At 42.6% G+C, this 15,132-nt stretch overlaps 1 pseudogene; it reads right to left on the bottom strand.

Moving 5' to 3' along the window:
- The window catches only part of LOC128350532 (probable C-mannosyltransferase DPY19L1), a 30,763-nt pseudogene extending 23,332 nt beyond the window's left edge, over positions 1-7,431 (bottom strand).
- Positions 7,432-15,132: the final 7,701 nt, after the last annotated feature.

The raw sequence follows: 15,132 nt of genomic DNA, 5'->3' as shown, positions 1-15,132 counted from the left end.
GCTGAAAGGCATCATCTCAGGAGGAGGCAATGGTAAACCCCTCCAAAGAAAACCACAGGGCTCAGTGGGCGCCAGGAGTCGAAATCGACTTGACGGCACACTTTACCTTTATAGGCAGAGATAAACAGGAAAGAGAAGGAGACCTTAACTATCTATCTCTACTCCCAGTGCCCCTAGTGGTCATTAGGGTTACTGGTGCAAAAGATTGATGCCATCTGGAGGTGGATCTCCAATAATCATTTTGACTGTGACATGTATTTCTTCCAGTATTTGTTTACAGTTGTTATATATATGTATTCTAAATGTTAATGCTATGGAACTGCGCAGAATGTTATTGTAATACAACTTATGTATGTGCAGGAGGTCAAGGGCTGAAGGAGTTTGAGTGACAGGGAGAGGCTACTTACTCCTATGGGGGGTTGGGGGGAAAGTTAAAAAATGTGTTAAAATAACCTGCTTGCCCATTCATTTTGTGGGTTGGGTGGTAGGTAACACCCATCATGCCCTACTACCCAACCCACTTTGGTGTCCCCAGGAGCTACCCATGGGGAACAAAGGGGTGTTTCGAGTTTCCCCATTGTTTTCTATGGCTGAAACACTTCAAGTTTCAACATTTCAGCTTCAGAACTCATTGTTTTGAGTTCCGTCAAAACAACCAGGTTGACTGCTGTTCCAATGAAGTGTTTCGTCCATCTGCATTTTATTTCAAGCTGGAAACAAAATGCAAGATCAGTTTCATGCATATCCTAGTTGGGAGCCTGGGAAAGGAAAATAAGACTGAACAAGAGAGGGACTTGTTTCAGGAAGAAGAGTGGGTTATGTGTAGAGAGAGCCAGCATGGTATAGTGGTTAGAGTACTGGACTAGGACTGGGGAGACCCGAGTTCAAATCCCCATTCAGCCATGAAACTAGCTGGGTGACTGGGCCAGTCACTTCTCTCTCAGCCTAACATACTTCACAGGGTTGTTGTGAAAGAGAAACTCAAGTATGTAGTACACCGCTCTGGGCTCCTTGGAGGAAGAGTGGGATATAAATGTAATAATAATAATAATAATAATAATAATAATAATAATAGAGACAGAGAAAATGGAAAGCCCATTTTCTGTTCAGGAAAAGACCTGGGGAGTCCTCAGCTGAGAGGCAGGTTTGAAACAAAACTATACCTAAAAGAGAAAAGTCACAGAGAAGAAATCTTAACAGCAAAACATCATAAAACTGCAACACTATGAGTTACAAGTTTATGTAGATACCTGAAATCATTATGCTTATAAGAACCTATTCAACAACACCTGAGCAAGATTAAAATAAAGCTTGTTAGTTCAATGTTACCAACGTGTTAGAACATTTTCTTTTCTCTCCCACGTTTACCAGAAGTGTTTCATTTCCACCATGCTATAGGGTAACTTATACTAGAGGAATTTAACAAAGTACAAGCTCTGTCTCAAGTGCTTCATAAGTCTGTGACATTGGTCTTAGATGTGCCAAAGAGTCTGCGTGGGGGCAGCAGGATTACCTTGAAGAAGGGCAACCATCACAGTGACTAATTTAATCTGGATACTGGCCATTCTTTTTTACTTCTAATCTGTGGTTTCATGGCTAATTTCCTTTCTACTTTTTAAGGCCACATTTTGCCCTGCACACAATTTAATAATATTATTAAAAGCTCATACTATACAACATTTATTTTTCTGGTGCAAAACTCAAGATGGGTAGAAAGCATGGAGTTTGGACAGTAAAGTGCTTATTTTAATTCCTTGTCTAAGAAACTGTATTACAAAAAGTAAAGAATGAAGTTGTGGTGTTTTTTTTAAAGTCCTGTAGCACTTTCAGGGCTAACAGTTTTTTTGTATGACATGAATTCTCATAGCTAAAGTCTATTTATCAGAGTTGGTTTTTCCAGGCTAGCATACCTAAACTTGCTGTTTACAAGATCTGAGAAAGTTATAGCGGGGTTTCTTTTTTATCCAAGATTCATGATGAAGCTTGTAAGGTTCTTCATTAAGGTTCTCAGAATGACCCAAAATGCGTTATTTTGAATAAGTGTCTGGCACCGCACAACCTCCCATACCTATTTAATCTACCGCAGATCCTGCTGCGTCTTCCCAATGGCAATTGTACACTCTTGCAGAAACACTGAAATGGCACAAGGGAACTGTGTGATTGCACAACCATTGGAAATAATGGCTGTGCAATTGCATGACATTTGTGCAATTCCAGTGCTTCCACAAGTGTGCACTTGCACAACTGCTAATAAGAAGATGCAGCAGTGTCCATGGTGCACTAAGCAAGCACAGGAGGCTGTCAGCTAGTGCCTACTGAAAAGGGAGGGGGATCTGTAGGATTCTCTGATTTTTGGCAACTGGTAGAGCGGGCTGCTGGCTCAAAGGGGGCCAGGTCTGCCAGGCAGCTCATACGTGGGGGTGGACAAATACTGGACCTGCCTTTTCTCAAGGACATTTCTCTTTTTCATGGAAATTGAGAAATATACAGGGGAAATTAGGCTATATGGTAGCCCAAGGTGTGTGTATCTGCACACACATACTGTAATTCACACATTATGTTCAACACATATGCAATATCCCCTGTGGATATAAGAGGATTATCTTCCTTGGAGGCCTTCAGGGGAGCCTTAAAGACCCATCTTTTTAGCCTGGCTTTTAATCATGATGATGATGATGATGATGATGATAAATCTTTATTAGTTAGCCACCCCATAACAAATTGTTCTCTGGGCAACTCACAACACATTTTAATATCTAGTTTTAATTTTAATCTTGTTTAATTTTTTTAAAAAAATTTAATTGTTTTATTATGTTTTTTTAATTTTAATGTAAACCGCACTGAGCCACTTTAGGAATGGTGGTATATAAATAAAATATAAAATAAAATAAAATAAAATAATAAAATAAAATAAAATAAAATAAATACTACACTTTTTATCTGTTGCCTGCATTTGAGGAGGCCTGTACAGGTGCATAGGAAGCCTCCCGGTGGCCTGGGTACAACACTGTTGCGGCCCCTGGCACCCTGGCACAGTATCAGGTTTACTTCCAAAGTTAACATATGTATAGTCATTCACACAAAAATGTGTAAGTGTATAGATACCTATATAAATGTACAATATAATGCCTGAATACAGCTAATATGGAATACAGCTTTTGTGTTTACTTGCCAGTAAAATGACTACAGAAGATTGTTTCTTTTTAAAAAAAATTGTATTAGTTCTTAGGTTTTTCCATAAAAGTAGGCATTGAGCATCAATATTCACTTATTTATAAGATAACTATCAAGCACTTTCCCCCATATCAAGATGAATTTGCAAAACTGCAAGAAAAACAGAAATTGGTTTTGCTGACACCATCTGGGCATTCTGTCAGCATGGAGAAGAATTCTCTGATGGTTATGGAATCCAATGCTGTGTAAATCTCTACATGGACAAGATAAAGGAACATGTTCATTCATAAATATTGTTGTATTATAGGAGACCCAGTGGATTTTGAAACAAAATGATCATCCTAGATTTGTGATGTCAAAAGGGATTGCACACATGCCTTTTGGTTGACTCCATCCACAGGGTAGCAGGGTAGCTTGCCTAAGCACTAGTACAGTGCTTGTCTGAGGATGAATGTGGGAACTACCTTTCCTGTAGAGTATCCCATTTCAAATAACAAAAGCATTGGTTGTGGTGCAAGACGTTTCGAAGACCTAGTTCTAGATCCTGTACTGTGAATCTCACCCCTATAACTTTCCCTCTCAGTTTCCTCAAAGTAAAATGGGAATTATTGCAACTTACCTCACAGGGTGAACATGATAAGGAAGTGGATGAAAGATCATGCAACATCTAGCTGAGGAAAGGAGGAAGAGGGAAGAAGTACTTGCTCACTTTCCAAACATGGTGGATGTATCTGGAGAAAGGAGGAGCTGAAAGAAGAGACTGATTCTTGTAGCTCAAAGGGAATGTTTGTTTGGCAGGACTGGTGCCACATCCCCTGTACCAGGGGAGAAATTTGCAGGGAGGAGTCAGAAGCCTTGTGCTCCCTGCCTCTTGTGTTGCTTCATGAGACATGGGAATTGAGAATATTTATTGACAGCTCCTTGGACAGCGTCTCACTTCTCAAGCCAACCTTCACGTCATGTTCTGTGTGCACTGGGCCTTTCCTCAGTGGTGCTCCAATGACTGCTACTGCTTCTTCAGACCCTGTAACCCCAATTTGCCTTGGAAGCGGTTGCCCTCACCATCGACAAGGAAAGCTCAGTCGGCATTGCTTGGCAGCCACCTTCCCCTGCAGCGTTGCCAGTCAGAAGGGTTGGGATGCGTGTGCTCCATGGTTGCCTCTCCTTCACTTACTGGGGGTGCAGCAGGCTTGGCTGAAGTGGCAAAGGCTGAAGAATGGCTGACTGGGGTAGTTCTTCTTCTTTCCCAGATACTTCTATTGCAATTTTGGCTTCCTTTCTTATATTTCTGCATTTGCTTTTTTACTTTTCTTTCACACACAAAATTCCTCTCCAGATATTATGAGCGCTACAAGCGCTCACACTTAGGAGCGCAAAAGTGGGGAGGAAGTCCCGCCACCCTGCTGTCAAGTCACGCCACTCCCTCATCCCTGACAAACACTCTTACAGGGCTTTTTGTCTGAAGGGGGAGACGCCATAAATGTGTTCAATAGCAATTCTACGAGCGACAACCTCAAGGTTGCAGTTCACAGAATCGCTGTTGAACATGCTTACATCACCTCCCCCTTCAGACAAACAGTGCTGTAAGCATGTTTGTCAGGGGCAAGAGGCTGATTCAGATTGACAGTGCCAGGGGTGGGTCTGCTTCCTAACTTTTGCCCTCCTAAGTGTGAGCACCCACAGCACTCATAATGTCTGAAAAGGGGTTCAGTGTTTGGGTTTTCTTCTCTGTCACTTCCTTCTGCCTTTGTTTTCCATTTCCTCATCAGTTTCCTGCATCTTTCCTGCCCCCTCCTGTCCCTTTCCTCCATCATCTTAACTCCTGTTTTCTCTTTTGCCAGGTATGTCAGCCTTTCATAACCTGCACAACATTTCTTTAGGCAGAAGAGAATATGAAGTCAGCTCAGTGAGTGTTGAAGAAGATGCAGGGAGCCATTACAAAAAGCACATTGCAACGAAATAACACAATATTCCCCCCAAAAGATAGTGGGGGGCAACCAATCTGAAAGTGTGAATAAGAAATTGTGAAAAATCCAAATTGGGATGTCCATTTTCATGTTTGAAGAAAATACTCCAATTTTGGGCAACGGCCTTTTGGGATATGATATATAATGAACTGAAGAAAATTTTCAAACTGACATTTTCCAAAAGGCCAGAGTCCTTCCTGCTGGGAATAACAGAAGGAGAGCTTCCTAGAAGAAATTTAACATTTTTTATGTATTTAACCACAGTGGCCAGGATAGTTTATGTGCAAAATTGAGAAGACACTAAAATGCCCTCGAAAGAAGACTGGCTGATAAAAAATTTGGAATATGCAGAGATGGCAAAGCTCACAACATTTATAAGAGAAGATAATTTCGAATGCTTTAAAGAATATTGGGAACTTTTTTGCTTTATTTAAAGAATTATTTTCCCAATATGGACTTTTCAGTAGGGTTTGAAATATAGTAATAGCAGCAGGTGGGGATGGGTAGAATCGAGTAGTATCGAATGCAGTTTGTATATTTTGAACTATTATAGCATTGTCTTATATGTATAGTTATTGTGAACCGTGCAGATAGGTGAGCTGGAAGTCAATATTTATTTATGTGTAGAGGTAGGAAATGAATGTAATTGAATGTTAAAGTTATTGTAATCTAATCTAATAAAAATTTAAGAAGCAAAGGAGAAGATACTCCAATTTCAGCAGGCTGGTTCCAATCTTGAGAGTGGAATATACAGTCATAGATTCAAACTTCCTTGAGGGAAATCAGAATTCTAGCAGCAGAAGTAGAGTTCCCCAGCACGAGGAAATTCAAAAGTTGGGTTCAGATGTCAGTCTTTGAAAGTATAAATATGAATAGGGCAGGGCGCTTTAAAAAATGTGGCACCGTACACAAAACATGCAGTTCAAAGAAAAGAAAAGAAAAGTGCAATTCTAAAAGAATATTTGTGTACTTCAAAAATTCAAGTCATGGTTAAGTTGTTTTATGTAAAAATTGGTTACTAACAATGAGAAAAGCCACCTAGTGGTGCAGCAGGGAAGCAACCTGCCTAGAGAGCAGGAGGCTGTTGGTTTGAATCCCTGCTGGTGTGTTTCCCAGAATATGGGAAACTCCTATATTGGCCAGCAGCAATATAGGAAGGTGCTGAAAGGCATCATCTCACACTGTGTGAGAGAAGGCAATGGTCAACCATTCCTGTATTCTACCAAGAAAACCACATGGCTCTGTGGTTGCCAGGAGTTGACACAGACTCGATAGCACAACCAACAACAACGAGAAAAGTGAAGTGGGTAACTCTCAACAAAAAGACCTTTTTATTGCACACACAAAGAAAAACTAAAAGTTGGTAAACATAAAAACATAAGACGTTTCAGTCTGACACACCATCCTCAGTTAAGTAAAACAAATGAGCACAGATGAAAACCTCAGTTCCCCAGCTGTTAAATTCCTTAGATGTGATAACACACAGTCCCCTGACTGGTGGAAAGATAATGAGTGAGAAGTGGGGGAGGGAGAAGGGGAAAACACCTGATTCTTCTCAGAGGCTAATAAACTTCATAGCATTGGCCAGTGCCTCCCAAGCATTAATGTCAGGTCTCTGTTTCTTGATAAGTAATGCTTCCTTGATTTTCCTTCTTTGTAGTTCCTTTCAATCCCCCAAATAGATACTTTAGTTGGTGCCATTTGGCCTTCATGCTTAATCCTCATATGGCATGACCATGGTTTCATTCTCTTTGCACAATGCCTCATATCTGCTAGATGTTCTTTATATCTATCTTTCAGTGACCTGCTGGATTCCCCAATACAGAATGAAGTGCAACCTAAGCATTTTATATTTTATTCATTTTCATTCATTCATTCATTCATTCGATTTCTATACTGGAGTAACTGGATATGGCCAGTTACTCTCCCCCTGCTAAATTAAGAGAATCACCACGTTAAAAGGCGCCTGTTTGCCAAGTTAGCAAGAATGACAGTTTCCTTCCCCCCCTAACAATTGTTTAAGTGTCCTTGGTGCTGTAGAAACCACATGCATCGTACTTCCCTGTTTTTCCAAGATTTTCTAGGTTTGCCATGCAAATCTATCAGTAATAAATGGTATTTTAAGTACCAGCAAACCCTTACTGTATCTAGCTCTTTTCCAACTCTTTAAAACAGGCAATTCATACCCATTCTTCCTAATCAGGTTTTCAGCTTTTTCTCTAGATTCCTTTTGATGTTCAGCTGTGGAAACATCCTCTGCCCTCTTTATCACATTTTTTATAGTTTGCATTTTCACTATTTTGGGTTGTACTGATTGATTCTTTAATAAAATGTCCTTCTTGGCTGATTTTCTATACCATTTGGTTTGTAGTGGTTATTTCTTATTTTAATTTCCATATCTAGGAAAGAAAGCCAGCCCTCCTCACTTGGTTTTTCCCTTGTGAGTCTTATACTCCCTCTCATATTCAAGTTCTCAAATATTTCATCTGTCTGCTTTTCAGCTGAAGTAATAATAATCAAATCGTCTATGTACCTTTTATACAAAATTACATCAGAATTGATGCTCCTTCTCTCGATGGTATTGATATATGAAATAGCCTGTAAAGGTGCTAGTCTATTACCTATTGCTAGCCTGTCTTTGCATATAATACTTTCCATCAAATTTAAAGGTGTTACATTGCAGGTGTACAGTAATCATTGCATTAATGTCATTAATCGAAAAACCACATTTGTCAATTTGTCAACATTTGTCACTATTCTCTTCCACTAACCATATAAGACTCTGTCTTGCCCCTTCATTGTCTACATTCGTGTACAGTGCCTCAGCATCAAATATCAGACTTCAACCTACAAAGAAGAAAAATCAAGGAAGCATTATTTATAGAGAAATTGAGACCTGACGTTAATGCTTGGGAGGCACTGGATGATGCTATGAAGTTTATTAGCCTCTGAGAAGAATCAGGTGTTTCCACCTTCTCCCCCACCCCCTTCTTGCTCATTATCTCTCCACCAGTCAGGGAACCATGTGTTGTCATGTCTAATAACCGCCCTGAGCCATTTTGGAAGGGCAGTATACAAATCAAATACATAAAATAAATAATCAATAAATAATGAATTTAACAGCTGGGGAACCAAGGTTTTCATCATCCTCATCACTGAGGATGGTGTGTCACACTGAAACGTCTTATGTTTTGATGTTTACCAACTTTTACTTTTTCTTTGTATGCACAATAAAAAGGTCTTTTTGTTGAGAGTTTGGAGTTCGTATGTGCATTGTTATCACCAACATATCAACTTATTTGAAGTGAATAATCCAGGCTCCTCTAAAACCCACTCCCTGATCAGGCATCCCCATTTCTTCTCCTCCTGCCAAAGATGCTTCCTGCAGACTACACTGCTATTCCGCACAGTCTTTACCAGTGAATATAACACTCTTCTGCAATAATACTGTCCAGTCCACAGTTCTGAGGATTTTCTCTCACTCAGTGGAGGCTTCTCAATGGCATGGAATGTGATTCTAGGCAACAATGTATGTGTGCACAGACAAGGAAAGTGCACAGGTGTGTGTTGCACTACATGTGCAAATTACACCCTCCATTTTACACCATTGTGCAGTTCTGAATTTTCCTTTTAAATGGGTCTAGAATGGGACAGCTTCAATTTGGGAATGTGAGAGCTGTGGAAATAGCAAAGAGCTTGGATACCATGTTGAGCCAAAACAGAAACTAACTTTTATTTTCGCTTTCCAAACCTTCCCCTTCTCCTCACACAGTGCCACCTAGTGGCCCTGAACTATATACAATGATTACCACAAGAGCTATGACAATGCCTCTTTCTAGCTGTATCACCAGTTATGCAGGTATCTTGCATTTGGAATTCAGTCAGGAGTCCATACGATGCTGATCTTTATGTTCTATGATTTGTAAAAAGGGAAATCCAGACTGATAGGAGAGGGCAGATGGGACTCCTTCCTCCAGTAAGCAGTTGGCTTTTGCCTCTCCTTTATGAAATCTTTCTCTTTTACAGACTTCTTATTACCCTCTGGTTTTTGTGACTCAACAACTTTGGCCCCCACCATGGAACAGATTTTATATTCAGTTCTTGGCAGAAATGGAGATGGGCAGGAATGCTGATGACTCTTAGCACAGTTGAGCAGCAGAACTTTAAGGCTGCTGGACACACTTCTGTCTGAGATGCACAAATCTGTATTTTGCCAGTTGACCAGCAATAACAGTCACATTTTCACAAAGCCAGGGAACAAGATGCTCCCTGCTGCTTTGATTTCCTTCACTTGGGCTTCCTCATAAGCTTGAGTTCCCTTTTCTTCTGCCCTTGTTCCTGCCACCTGTCACAGAGTCTCTTTGTCTTATGCCACCCTTTCCAAGGCTCCTTACCTCCTTACTACATTCATCAGGACCATCCCCAACAGCTCAGTGGCGCAAGGAGTTGCCTGGAGCAGCAACCTTCTTATGAGCACTCACAAAGCACTGTACAATCCTTTAGGTCCCTCTACCACTGATTCTAGGTTTCAGGTGGCCCTGGGCAAACTGCCCTCCATGAGCCCACTTGTACCAGAGTATAGGGTTGTCAACAGTGGTCCCTCTAATTTTTTTCATCTGTGTGTGGAATGAGTTTTGTCCTGTGTGGCAGGATAAGGAGTGTGTGCACACGTGCATTCAGAATGGGGCCTGAGTGGGATCTAAAATGAACTGAGCAGACATCCAAAAACTTGTGAGTGTGTGCACATGGTCACGCCTTAGGGAGGGAACAGCAGTGCCAACCCTCCAGGATTGGGTCAGAGTCTCCAGGAATTTGCACCAATCTCCAGAAGACTACTGAAAGCAATCCTGGAGATTCTAATGGTTTGATGTTGCTAAAACAAAACAAAACAAAAAACGAGGAAAATGGAAATAAAATATCCAGGAATATTTTAAACAGAGCTGGCAATCTGTCACAATCCCATACTTTGGAACATCCCAGCAAGGGATGAGGTGGGAATTTAAAGGAGGAAAAAGACTAGGAGACAGTAGTGACTGAGGCACATAGTGGCCCTGCACCACCGGGCCCCCCACATCAAGTGAACCAGAAGATCCTCAACAGCAACTCTGCCAAACCTTGAGGATGCTGCCTTGCTCACATCCTCCAAGTCAGAAGAGTCCTCTGAGGACCTCCCAGTCATGCCAGAGGCCCCCAGCATCACTGGAGCAAATGACTGCAAAATCAGGCAAGGTCCCTTTGAACATCAAGATCTGCCTATGGAAAGGGTGGGGCCAAGTCACCCTGCCTTAGCAGCAGGTTATAAAACCCAGCAGTCTTTTGACACTGTTAGAGCAACAACAACAACACCCCTTGTTGCAGTGCCCAGTTCCTGGTGAACTCCGTCGGTGGTTCTGACCGCTTGCCTTGGGAGTTGTCCTGAGTCTGAGGCATCTCTGGATGCTTCTGACATCATGGCACAGCCTGGAGCAAGACTTGGGGCCCACGCAATCCTACCTAGGTTGGCCCAAGGGAGTTCTGCTGCTTGCACTTGAATGTTGTTGGCACAGATGTGGTCTCAATGACCTGCAGAAGGGCCTACTGTGGGCCTTTAGCAGCTGCTCAACCACTGGCCCTGCTACCATCAATGTCACTTCCTCTCTGACATTCTGGGGCAAACCTGTGAGAATGTTTGGAATCAATAAATGTCTTGGGCCATCCCAGGCCTAAGGAATACCTCTTCGGTAGCTCCCTTTTGTCTTCCTGCCGTCCATTGGGAACGAAACATCTCCAAGACCTGCTTTTCCTTCCTCATCCTGTTCCTGGTGTCACATGTGCATGGGGAAGCACTGGAGGGGCTTTGAGGAGCTGCCGCTGGCCCACTGCTGCTCCTCCTAAGGTGATCTCCTGTCTCCCTGTCTGCCTTTCTCAACCCCTTTTAGTTCCTAGGGATCCCCCTTTGCTTGTAAAAGGGAATCCTAACCAGATCCCCCTTTACAAGCACCCCGAACAGGTTGAACCAGGCCAAACCAGTATGACCCTATTCGAGAGCATGAATCGAACTGCCAGCTGGTTCTAATGAACTGATTTGCAGACTGGCAGTTCAGTTCAAATTCAGTTCAAATTCAAACCAAACTGCTCAGAGTGGTTCTGTACACACCCCTACTTCATGTGCCCACATGAGGAGCGGTACAGTGATGCAGAGGTTGGGGAAAAGAGCATCCTGGCCTCCAGGAATACCACAATGCACCACACGAGCAGCGTGGTGCATTGTGGCCATTCTAGCGGGATGCTCTGTCCCCTGGCCTCTATGGTGGCATAGGCTGCCAACAGTCTGTGCTGCCATATCACTGAGGGAGGGTGCGTGCGTGGCCTCCTAGCTTACTTTTAGCCTGAGTAGAAAACCTGGGCTACCTGGCAGAGGAGCACCAGAATTGATCCTGATTCCAGTGCTCCATGCAACCAGCCCTACCCTGGTAGGGCTGTGAAAGCCCAGGTAGGACTGGATGTGTAGGGTAGTATACTAACAGTGGTATATGGGGGATGTTGGGATTTTACCATGGATATTGTCTCAGTTCTTTGTATGGGACATACTTGTCTATGTTTGAATGTGTCTACATATTGGCTTGGTGGTGGACTCACAGTTTGTTTGTCTGCTCCTCACTTGCTGTCCTGAATTCAAACTGAGAGGTTCTCGCTCTCTCTGCTTATTGTTTTCTTAGCCTATCTTCTAGTTAGCAATAAATATCAAACTCTTTTTTCTTGGTTAAATTTGCTTCCTGTACAATTACTTATAGAGGATAAGTAATTTCTCTGCAACAGGGGCGGGGAGGCCCGGCAGCTTCCCCTCCCCCACAGCCACTTTTGAGCGCCAGGGAACCTGCAGGGAGGGAGGAAATCTAGAGATCTGGTATATGCTATATGAGGGGCTGGAAAGTTCACTTATGCCATTTTTATTCCACACAGTTGTTCAAATACAACCCAACATGGTTCGAAAGCCCTAATCCTGCATGGGAGAAAGTTAGAAGGAGAATTGTGAGATCACTTAAAAAAATATCACTGAGTTCCTCCAAGCACTGCCTCTTGCTTTGACAGATACTACCTTTGAGTTCCCAGGTGCTATCCCATAAGCTCCCATCAGCACTGGGATGTGAACAGCCACCAGAGTGTAGATTGGGATAGGTTGAAGCCCAAAAGAAGAAGTGGGAAGGGCCATCAGAAGACCAGAAGCAAGAGAGGTGACTAGTAACTGGGATCAGGATCCAAACCAGGAGGTGTCATCAAACATTTTATTATATGAGCCAAAAGCTATGACAAAGAAGAAAAAGTATACATGTGGCCCTTGTTATTCGCAAGGGTTCTGTTCTCATCTATAACTGTGAGTATGGAAACCATGAATAAATGAACCTTACCCCATGGAATTCAAGAGGTTAGGTTCCTACACACACACACACACACACACACACACACACACACACGGGAAGTGGGGAGAAATCAGAGTAGAAACCTTGCTCTCCATGGCTCCAGGACCTTGCTCTCCATGGCTCCAGAAATGCCCCCCCAAACACCACAAATTGGCCAAATTTTGCCCCACGGATAACAGGGGTGCATACAGAGGGAAATGAGTAATTCCTCACATTTTTTTTGAGGGAAGAGGAAAGACATTTGTGAGGAGAGGGAAATACATTGTGGGGGGAGTTCAGTCAATATCGGGGGGATGACTCAAATGAAAGGTTTCTCTCTAATCCAATAAATAGATGGTATTTTATAAGCTAAAGCTCTAAATCCTTAACATGTTTCCAGGGCACTTCCTTTTACTGGAGCTGAGGGCATCAGATGGAAACATAATTCATTCAGGGTGTAGCTATAATTGAGCAGATGGGTTCAAAGAACTCATACCCCTAGCTCCTGAGGGTTCCCTCGCTCCACCCCTCCCTATTTTCTTCATTTTCTCCCTCACTCTGAGGGGCCGCCAGGGAGAGGGGCGAACACAGGCCCCCTTTCCCCTAGCTACACCCCTGAATTCAGTGAATGCACATCTTTGTGCAGGAAGCAACCTTGTCCAGACACTGAGCTTTCCCATGATCCCCTTTAAAAAAGAAAAATAATTTAGCAAATTTTATGGTATAAATAATGTTAATACCTAGCAGAGAATCACCCAAAAACAAACAAACAAACAAAAACAACCCAACCATCATTGATTGATGCTGCTTTTACTCAGTCATTCCAGTTCATTTGGATGCTCATTATTCTGACTGATCAGTACTCTAAATGAGACCGCAAGTCTTTAGAGTAATTATACAAACAAGAAATCCTAACCAGCTGGGATGCTGACAGGGATAACACTTTTAAAAATGGATTTTCAGCAAACAAACAAGATTCTTGTTATTTCAGAAGGACAGACAACCTCAGTCGGCAAAAACGGCAGCTGGAACACCATCTGATAGGGTTTGATTGCTCTAAGAAATTTATTTTGCAGCTCCTCCAAGCCACCTGCAGGCTTATCATAGGTCTCTCATGAAATAACAATTGTTTATGTTTTTATTTGTTGTTTGGTCTGGTGGTTATTGAGGCAAGCATGGCAACTGTTGCTAGGTACTGAGATTGACAGAGTTCCATGGATCTCAGAACCTAGGAAGTGGAGTCAGTTGGATGTTAACGGCCAAGGAAGAAGCTGTCAGAAAGGGACTTAAACTGTAAGATAGTAAAACTGTAACTGATCGTGTTTTGAACTGTGTATTTCTTGTGCTTTGGTTTCTTTTCTTTTCTTTGTGAAACAACAAATTCTCTAATTTTAAAAATATTTTAATTTTCTCTGTTGGAATAACACTCCATGCCTATAGCATCCCCCTGCTATCAAGGGCAACAAATTAGGGTTGTGCAATTCGATTCACCTTTGAATCAATTAGGGTCGAATCAGAGGTGTAGCTGTCAGGCCTTCGTTCGAGGACTCGGAAGAGGAGTGGGAGGCAGTGAATTTACCTGAGGATGGGTTATTGGCTACCTCCAGCCTCTCTGATTGCCAGTTGCAGGGAAGTAAGAAAGAGCAGGAGTGAGGCCAGGGGAAGGGTCTTCTCCAAAACCATGATCTTAGTTTTAGCATAGTTAATGTTCAAATGCGCTAATTTACAATATGTAAAAAGGTTAGTCAACTGTTTCTTCAGACCATGACAATTTAATGAAAGTAATACCATCTTCATCAGCATATAAAAATGCATTAATCTCCGTGCTATCAATCATGGGAGCTCAGACATCCTCTCTGTCTAAAAAGTCGATTACAAAGATTGAAGAGGACTGGGCCAAGAGACAACTCATTAACATTCCTCTAAGTGAGGTTTCCCTCAGACACAAGATCTGATCTATACTGAAGTGTTTTGATATAACTTCTGAAAGCCAAAAGTCAACATCAAAGACAAGGTCAAAGCTAAGCAGACAACAAGAACAGAATGTTAGAGCCAAACCTAGGGGTCAAGCCAAGCAAACAAACAGGAAACAGGAGTGGAAGACAAGCCAGAGCAGAAGCCAAGGTTCAAGCCACATAGGAACCAGGATCCAAAAAACACACCACAACAGGACTGAGGGAATCTTGAAACTGAGGCAAAGCCTGGGTCCTTATAGGATCTTCCTTCCTTCCTTCCCTCCCTCCCTCCCTCCCTTCCCTTCCTCTCCTTTCCATTCCCTTTCCATTCCATTCTTGATCTGGGAGTCATCTAGGTCTGTGCACAAACAAGACAGTTGGGATTGCGTCCAACCGATGAGGACCCTTCCAAATGTAAGGGTTAGAGTAGGACAGATTTGGGGTAGGGGAATTAAGTAACCATGGATACTCACTGAGGCGAGTCTCATGATCAGTGAGACTTGCCGAAATGAGATGTGCGGGGAGAGCGAGCTTAGTCCACTCTTCCTGCAGACAATCGCCCGTGGAGCCCTGGGCGGCTGGATCAGCCATCCACATGACTGCCAGCTCCATTACGGAGCTGGCGGGGGCTGTGGGGATCAAGGGCCACATGGCCCC

The sequence above is a fragment of the Hemicordylus capensis genome, chromosome 3, assembly GCF_027244095.1.
Source record: "Hemicordylus capensis ecotype Gifberg chromosome 3, rHemCap1.1.pri, whole genome shotgun sequence".
Classification (NCBI taxonomy): Eukaryota; Metazoa; Chordata; class Lepidosauria; order Squamata; family Cordylidae; genus Hemicordylus; species Hemicordylus capensis.
Note: the sequence above shows the minus strand (reverse complement) of the source record. Positions and strands in the feature narration are given on the sequence as shown.